At 41.0% G+C, this 7888-nt stretch overlaps 1 pseudogene; it reads left to right on the top strand.

Annotated features, from left to right (window-relative positions):
• Positions 1–227: 227 nt before the first annotated feature.
• LOC101646228 lies at positions 228–7607 on the top strand (annotated as a pseudogene).
• Positions 7608–7888: the final 281 nt, after the last annotated feature.

The raw sequence follows: 7888 nt of genomic DNA, 5'->3' as shown, positions 1-7888 counted from the left end.
AAGATACCAAGGAAAGTTAAAAATATTATGACAATTAATTAGACTTCTTATGACAGAAAACATCAGGAAAGGAGGGAAATGTGATTTCTTAAAGTTACATTATTAAACAAATTTTCCATCAATTAGGAATCTGTCTATAAGAGACACAAGATAATACTGGCTTAATGTAACTGAAGTCCACTTATCCCAAGCCAGAAAAAACAGGGGGGAGGGACAAGAACACAAGAATGAGGTAAGATAGAGTTGTTGTTGGTTGTATCAAGTCTGTTTAGCATATGGGGGCTTCATTAAATCCACAAACCCTCAAATAAAGGGAGACCAAATCCCTTTGAAGATGCATCCTATAATGCTACAAATGGCTTATACTGTTAGTCTTTCTACCAATTTACCCACAAAGGGATCTTTGTCCCTACACAATAGTGACTGTTCACAGAAGAAAAAGAAATATTCACACCCTCTTCCAAGGTTATCTCCCTCTATGGCACTGAGTAACACTCAGTAGCTTATCTGACCTCCTCGGGCTTCCCTTTCACCCAAAGGCAGAGGTCAAACATGCCTCCATCCTCCATTACCTAGTATGGCACCAACTGCTCCTCTCATGACAGTCTACTTTCCTGTTGGGTTGGATAATTCCCTGCAATGGCTTCACAGAACTCACAGTCAATACTCATGATGAAAGGGACTTATGGGGTATGTGAGGGTAATAACAAATTGTTATTAGAGTAACAGTTTGAGTAGAATGAATTCCAGTACATTCAAGCGTGCTCATCCAGAACCTATAAAGGAATCAATAGGTAATCATATGAACAAGGGAGACATAAAACAAGGGAATACTGTATGTTTAATATGAAGAAAGATGTGCATCAGGGTTGTATCCTTTCATCATACTTAATCAAAGGCTGATCAAATAATTAGAGAAGCTGGACAATGGAGAAGGACACAGCATCAGGATTGGAAGAAGGTGTGATAGTTTATTGTTCCAGCCTGGCCCATAAACAGAAGTGTGATTAAAGGCTCATTAACAACCTTTTATATGTGAAGACACGACCTTGCTTGCTGAAAGCCAGGAGGACTAAGAGCATTAACAAATGAGGATTAAAGATTATACCCTTCAATTTGATTATCATTCAATGTAAAGAAAACCCAAATCGTCACAATTGGTCCAAAAGGTAACATCAAAATAACTGGAGAAAAGATGAAGTTGTCAAGGGTTTCATCTTGTTTGGAACCATAATCAATCCTCATGGAAGCAGCAGTCAAGAGATCAAATCACACACTAAATCTGCTGCATGAGACCTCTTTAAAGTGATGGAAAACAAGGATGTTACTTTGAGGACTTAGGTGGGCCTGATCCAAACCATAGTATTTTCAGTCACTTCATCTGCATGTAAAAGTTGGGCAATGAATAAGGAAGATTGAAGAAGAATCAATGAATTTGAATTATGATTTTGGCAAGAATATTAAAAGTACAAGGGAAATAACCAACAACCCTGTCTTGGAAGAAGGTCAGCCAGCATGCAGCTTGGAAACAAGAATGGTGAGACTTCATCTTAAGTACTTTGGGTATGTTACCAGGAAAGGCCAGCGCTTGGAAAAGGACATCATGTTTGATAGAGCAGAGGAGAAGTGAAAATGAGAAAGATCCTCAACAAGGTGTACACAGCGACTGCTACAATAGGCTCAAACATAACAATTGTGAGGATGGAAAAGGATAAGGAAATGAACCAACGCCACAATACCTGACAGCATATGGAAAGATAACAAGTAAGGAAAATCATTGACTCACAAGAGCACTTCACCTCTACCTGCATCCAAATCTCTTTCTGGTCATTGGCATCTCAGTCCCTCGGTCCTTTGCCCTGTCCTTTGGGCCAAGAAGCCCTTTGACTGCTCTGCTTCACAGTTTCATAGTCTCAGGACTGATCTTCTGTTCTATCTCATGGTTACCTTGCCTGAGTGTCTGGTCCTGGCCTGGCTCCTTGCTTTTATTCAGGGCTTATTCTGAGCCACAGCTTCTGGTACCTTTGTTCTTGGTCCCTGATACATGTGCTCCTTCAGACAGAGATCCCAAATGTGCTCCACACGTTGCTCTTCTTTCCTTCCCCGTCCCAGGAAGACTCTCCACTTCTGAAATGCTTCTTATACACAGAGACTTTGATGGAGATGTGGTTTTTATCATTCGGCAGATCAGGCATTCAAGGAAACAGAGGGTAGTGACTTGGTTTATACACTAAAGTGGAGACTCAGAATACAACCCACATTAAGCCTACGAATTAGCATAGCAGAGAACTCCTTCCAAAATGCTATTACAACTATAGGATCATAGGCCAGAATTTATAAAATATCATGTAAAGGATTATAGCTAGATAGGCAATTTTAAATCATTGACTATGTCTCAATGCATTAGAACTACCAAACTTTCAGCCACTAAATCCAACACATAACCATTTGCACCAACCAGGAGCTCCTCACAGTTCTGCTCAATTGTGTCATCCAGCAACAAGGTTCCATCTATTTTTCTACCCTGGTGGCACTGTGCACTGTTGGACTTCTATCATCAAGGTCAGTAGTTTTCCCACAGCACATGAAACTGAGGAGGCACTTTGCTCCCACCAAGAATTACAACCTCGCCTGTGTGATCATGAGGTGTAGACAGATCAGGAATCAGGTATCAGAACACCAAAAATAAACACAATCAGATCGATGCGAAAGAGGGAGTGTGGAGTAGAGACCGAAAGCCCATCTGTAGACAAATTGGACATCCCCTCACAGAAGGGTCACAAGGAATAGAAGAATCAGCCAGAGTGAAGTATAGCACCTATGAAACATGCAACATGCCTTTAGTTCTTTAATCCTTCCTCCGACCCCCAACCCCACTATAATGACCCCAGTTCTACCTTAAAAATCTGGCTAGACCGGAGAATATACACTGGTACCAATAAGAACTCTCACCACATGGAATCCGGCACAGATAAAGACCTCAGGAACAATAATGGAAGTAGCGATACCAAGAGAGTAGGGGGAAGGGGGAAGGAGAAGAGGGGAAAAGGGGAATGGACTACAGTGATTGACATATAACCCACCCCCTCAAGGGGATGAACAACAGAAATGTGGGTGAAGGAAGATAGTGGCCTGTGTAAAATATGAAAATGATCATAACTTATACTTTATCAAGGGTTCACAAGGGGGAGTTGGAGGGATATAAGGGAAAATATAGAATCTGATACCAAGGACTCGAACAGAAAGAAAGTGTTTTGGAAATGATAGCAACATATGTAGAAATGGGCTTAATACAATTAATGTATGGATTGTTATAAGAGCTGTAAGAGCCCCCAATAAAATGATTATTTAAAAAGAATTACAGCCTCAGAAACCCCATATAGGGTCTCAGAACTGACATGCTGCAATGGGTGCGTTGCTAAACTCTAGCTCATAAAACTCCATGCTCAGCTTCATACTGCAAACAAGATTAAGAAAGGGTTGAGAAAAATAGTATCAACATTCTTTTACTCACATCCATCTGCTTGGTTGAACATAGATCAGATGTCCATCTATAACCACAAGGGAGACTCAGAATATATTAGCTTCCCAGACTCTATGATAGAGGAAAGTTTTGGAAACGTAGTTTTGAATGGATAAACAGTCAACTAGCTCTCCATAAAAGTTGACAATATCTATTCTTTTCAATTTACGAGGCAACATTTTCAAGCCATGGAGAAAACTATGACAAATTCCAAATAATAAATAAATTCCAAAGGTCTCTGAAACAACATGATAGACTGCACTCACTGCAAGCTCTTTCCAACCTGCATCCCAGCAATGCTGAAAAGAGTCACGAGTAAATCAGTGTGCGATAATATACTACTTGCAGTCTTCGTAACTACGTAAAAGGTGCTAAACTTTCTGCTGTTTTCGATCTTTTTGTGTGTTGTCAAGGAACTTCCTGGGGTCTGTACCCATAATTCCATTTTCCATTAACCTCATTGTTTTCTTGTGTGGTTTTGTATAGCACGTTGACTTTTCAGACACTCATATTTAGAATTATAACAGAATTAACTCTGTTTGCGAGAATAAGCAGAGAGGAAAACGATCCTAGACAGAAGGGAGAATACACCTTCTTCCAGAAATTCTGATTAAATTACTTGAACACATTTACCAATAATGTAAGAATAATCAAAATCAATAATAGAAGACCAAGCAGGATTGAGTGACAAAGGATTAGTGTGAGCCATAACATTAAGAAAAAATATGTCTGTGCATGATAAATGCCTCCCATATTCCCAATCGACACCATACAAAAACCCAGATCTGAAATGTTTATTGATAAATATAATTCCTTATGTTTTATGAATAAAATAATTATTAAAAATATAACTTCAGACATGCCTTCACCATTACTTTCAAAGGTGAAAGAGGAAATGAATAATGCATCGAGAGGAAGCTGGTGAAAACCTGTTGGTTGGGAAAAGTGCTGAAATTGAAGACAAAAGATTAAAGGTTCATTATGTATTTGTGAGTTCAATATATGATTCTTACCTAGACATATAATTCCATGTCTGGTCCCTCATGTGTGAATAAAAAAGTCCAAACCAAACCCAATGCTCACCTATTGAGTCTGGCCCCGTGTATTACAGCACAGGACAGCGCCAGACGTGTTTCTTGGTTGAAATATACACTGAATCTCATCCTGAGGCATTTCTTCCGTAGTACTTATGAGTGGTTTTGAACTTCCAACCTTTAGGTTAACAAAAAAAAAAACAAACTCATTGTTAACCACTCAATGCCAACTCCTAGGGACCTCATAGGTCAGGGAAGAACAGACCCTGTGAGTTTCCGAGCCTGAAGTAGAAAGCACCGTCTTCCTCTCGGAATAGAAACCCCGTCTTCCTCCCGCAGTCACGGGTGGTTTGGAGTTTCTTAAAGGTTAACAGTCCAGTGTGTAACCACTATGCCTACAGTTAAACACACATTGCTTACACCAACCAGGAAACTTTTTATGTGAATAATAACAATAGATCAGGAAATGAGATGGTCTTAATTTCAAACTATGTGCCAATAGGCACTGCTTACAAAAACAATATGGTCAGAATCCTTTTTTTTAATAATCATTTTATTATGGGCTCATACAACTCATCACAATCCGTACATACATAATTTGTGTCCAGCACATTAGTACATATGTGGACTTCATCATTGTCACAACACCCACTATCCACTTGAGCCCTTGGTTTCAGCTCATTTTTCTCCTTCCCTCCCCTCTGCCCCCTCCCCCTGAATCCTTGATAATTTATAAATTATTATTATCTTATCATATCTTACCCCATCCAATGTCTCCCTCACCCACTTCTCCACTGTCCGTCCCCCAGGGAGGAGGCCATATGTAGACCTTGTCATCTGTTCCCCCTTTCTCCCTCATTGTCCCTCCACACACACCTCTGCTACCGCCACTCTTTCCACTGGTTCTGGGGATTCATCTGTCTTGAGTTCACTGTATTTCCACTTCCTATCTGTGCCAGTGTACATCCTCCAGTCCAGCTGGATATGTAAGGTAGAATTGGGATCATGGAAGTGGGGGGGAGGAAGCATTTAAGGACTAGAGGAAAATTGCATATTTCATCATTGTTACACTGCACTCTGATTTGCTCCTCTCCTCCACACAGCCCTTCTGCAAGGGGATGTCCAATTTCCCCCGGATGGGCTCTGGGTCCCCACTCTGCACTCCCCCTTCATTCACAATGTTATGATTTTTTTTTTTTTTTTGGTCTTTGATGTCTGATACCTGACCCCTTCGCTGCCTTGTCATCTTACAGGCTGGTGTGCTTCTTCCATGTGGGCTTTGTTGTTTCTCAGTTAGATGGCCCCTTGTTTATCTTCCAGCATGTGGGACCCCAGAATTCTCATTATTGTTACTTATTTCCTCCTTGCAGATCACCAAGGATGGAAGCAACAGCCCTATCCACTCTTTCCCTCAAAAATCTTCGTAGTGTATTTATCGCCTGCTTTGTGGCCATGTTGATCATGAGTACAATCTACCCTTGGAGAGCATACAGTCACTAAGTCTTCCTCTTTATTCTACTACAATCTCCATTTGCGTTACTCTGGGTGTCCTAGAGAAATAAATTTACAAACATTCATATGTATATAAGAAAGAAATTTATATACAAGAGCAATTGAATATTGAGAAAAAATCCCAGACCAGTCCAGATCAAGTCCATAAATCGGATATTAGCCCGTATTTCCGATACCAATCTATAAAGTCATCTTCAGACTCATGAAACACATGAAATGAAGCTGAATGCAGGAAGCTCACAGGCCAATGGGTAGAAAGTCATTGGGTCCAGTGGGGTTGTAAGCATCTCAGCACTGGCAGGGGTCTCTTTGTGGCTTCTCCAGCTTCAGAGGTCTGCTCCCATCCACGTGGCTTGTCTTCTGCAATGTCTCCCAGGGAGTGAGCAAAGAGTGTATTTCCTGCCTCCAAGAAGGAATAACCAGATTTCCCAGAATTCTCAGGAGAAGGCCATGCCCACAGAAGTCTCAATGGCTATATCCAGATTGACCACCTAGACAACACCCATACACTCTTAATCCTTAAATTGACACCAGATTAGGTGACTACCACACCATTGTAAGATCTGGTTTGGGGGTTGCTTTCCTTTGCTGAGTCATTCAGACTTTAAAATGGAGTTGAACAAAAAGTGGAGTTGAACAAAATTTCTGACTAAAGGGCCTATAATACAAATTTTGGTCATTAGCTGAGCTAACTGAAGCCTTGTTTTCCTTTTCTCCTCAATTCATACGCAGATGCTGAGATAAAGACATCTCACAATATGGATACCACCATGAACATAGAAATATTCCAAGATTTCAAGTGTCTGAGTTCATCCTGCTGGGATTCCCAGGAATCATGAATGGCAACACTGGCTCTCCCCGCCACTGGCTCTGCTCTACCTCTTAGCTCTTGACACCAATGTCCTCCTCTTGATCACTATCCACCAGGACCAGCCTTGCACCAGCCCATGTATCAATTCCTTCTTGTCTTAGCTGTAGTGGACATTGGCCAGGCCACCACCATCGTGACCAAGATTCTGGCCATCTTCTGGTTAGATGCCAAGTCCATCAACCTCCCTGAATGCTAAATGCAGATTTATGCCCTCCACGTTTCTATATGCATGGAGTCAGGAATCTTCCTCTGTATGGCTGTGGATAGCTATGTAGCCATTTGTTATCCTCTTTAATACTCTTCCATAGTGACACGTTTGTGATCAAAGTTACACGTCCACGGTGCTCAGGAATGATCCATTGACCATCCCAGTGCCTATACTTGCTGCCAAGAGACACTACTGCTCTAGGAATGAGATTGAGCACTGCCTGTGCTCTAACTTGGAGTCACCAGTTTGGCCTGTGATGACATCATTATTAACAAGTTCTACCAATTAGCTTTGTCATGGATTGTGGGTGGGAGTGACATGTGTCTGGTCTTTGGTTCCTATGCTTTGGTTATTCATTCAGACCTGAACCACAATTCTGCTGAAGCAACATCAAAGGCCCTGAGTACCTGTAGCTCCCACCTTATCCTCATCCTCTTTTTCTATACAGCATTGTTGTAGTAACTGCCCCACCTCGCAAGGAAAAGAATACTCATCATCCCTGTTCACAATATCATCCCTCCAGCCATTTACCCCATGGTATATGAGGGGCTACCCCAAAACAAAACCCAGAACTTTTTTTCAAACCTACGTATTAAATTTTTTTAGAAAACAATTTTATCACCTTCAAAGTACTCGCCATTACACTTAATACACTTAATACATTCCATTCTTGGAAACATTTTTCAGACTTCTCTGTAGCTGACAGCACCTCCCTTGTTTTTTTCTTAACCTCTTCTATA

The sequence above is a fragment of the Echinops telfairi genome, unplaced genomic scaffold (assembly GCF_000313985.2).
Source record: "Echinops telfairi isolate 266 unplaced genomic scaffold, ASM31398v2 ScPeMD7_41;HRSCAF=154, whole genome shotgun sequence".
Lineage (NCBI taxonomy): Eukaryota > Metazoa > Chordata > Mammalia > Afrosoricida > Tenrecidae > Echinops > Echinops telfairi.
This window is presented reverse-complemented; position numbering and strand designations above follow the sequence as displayed.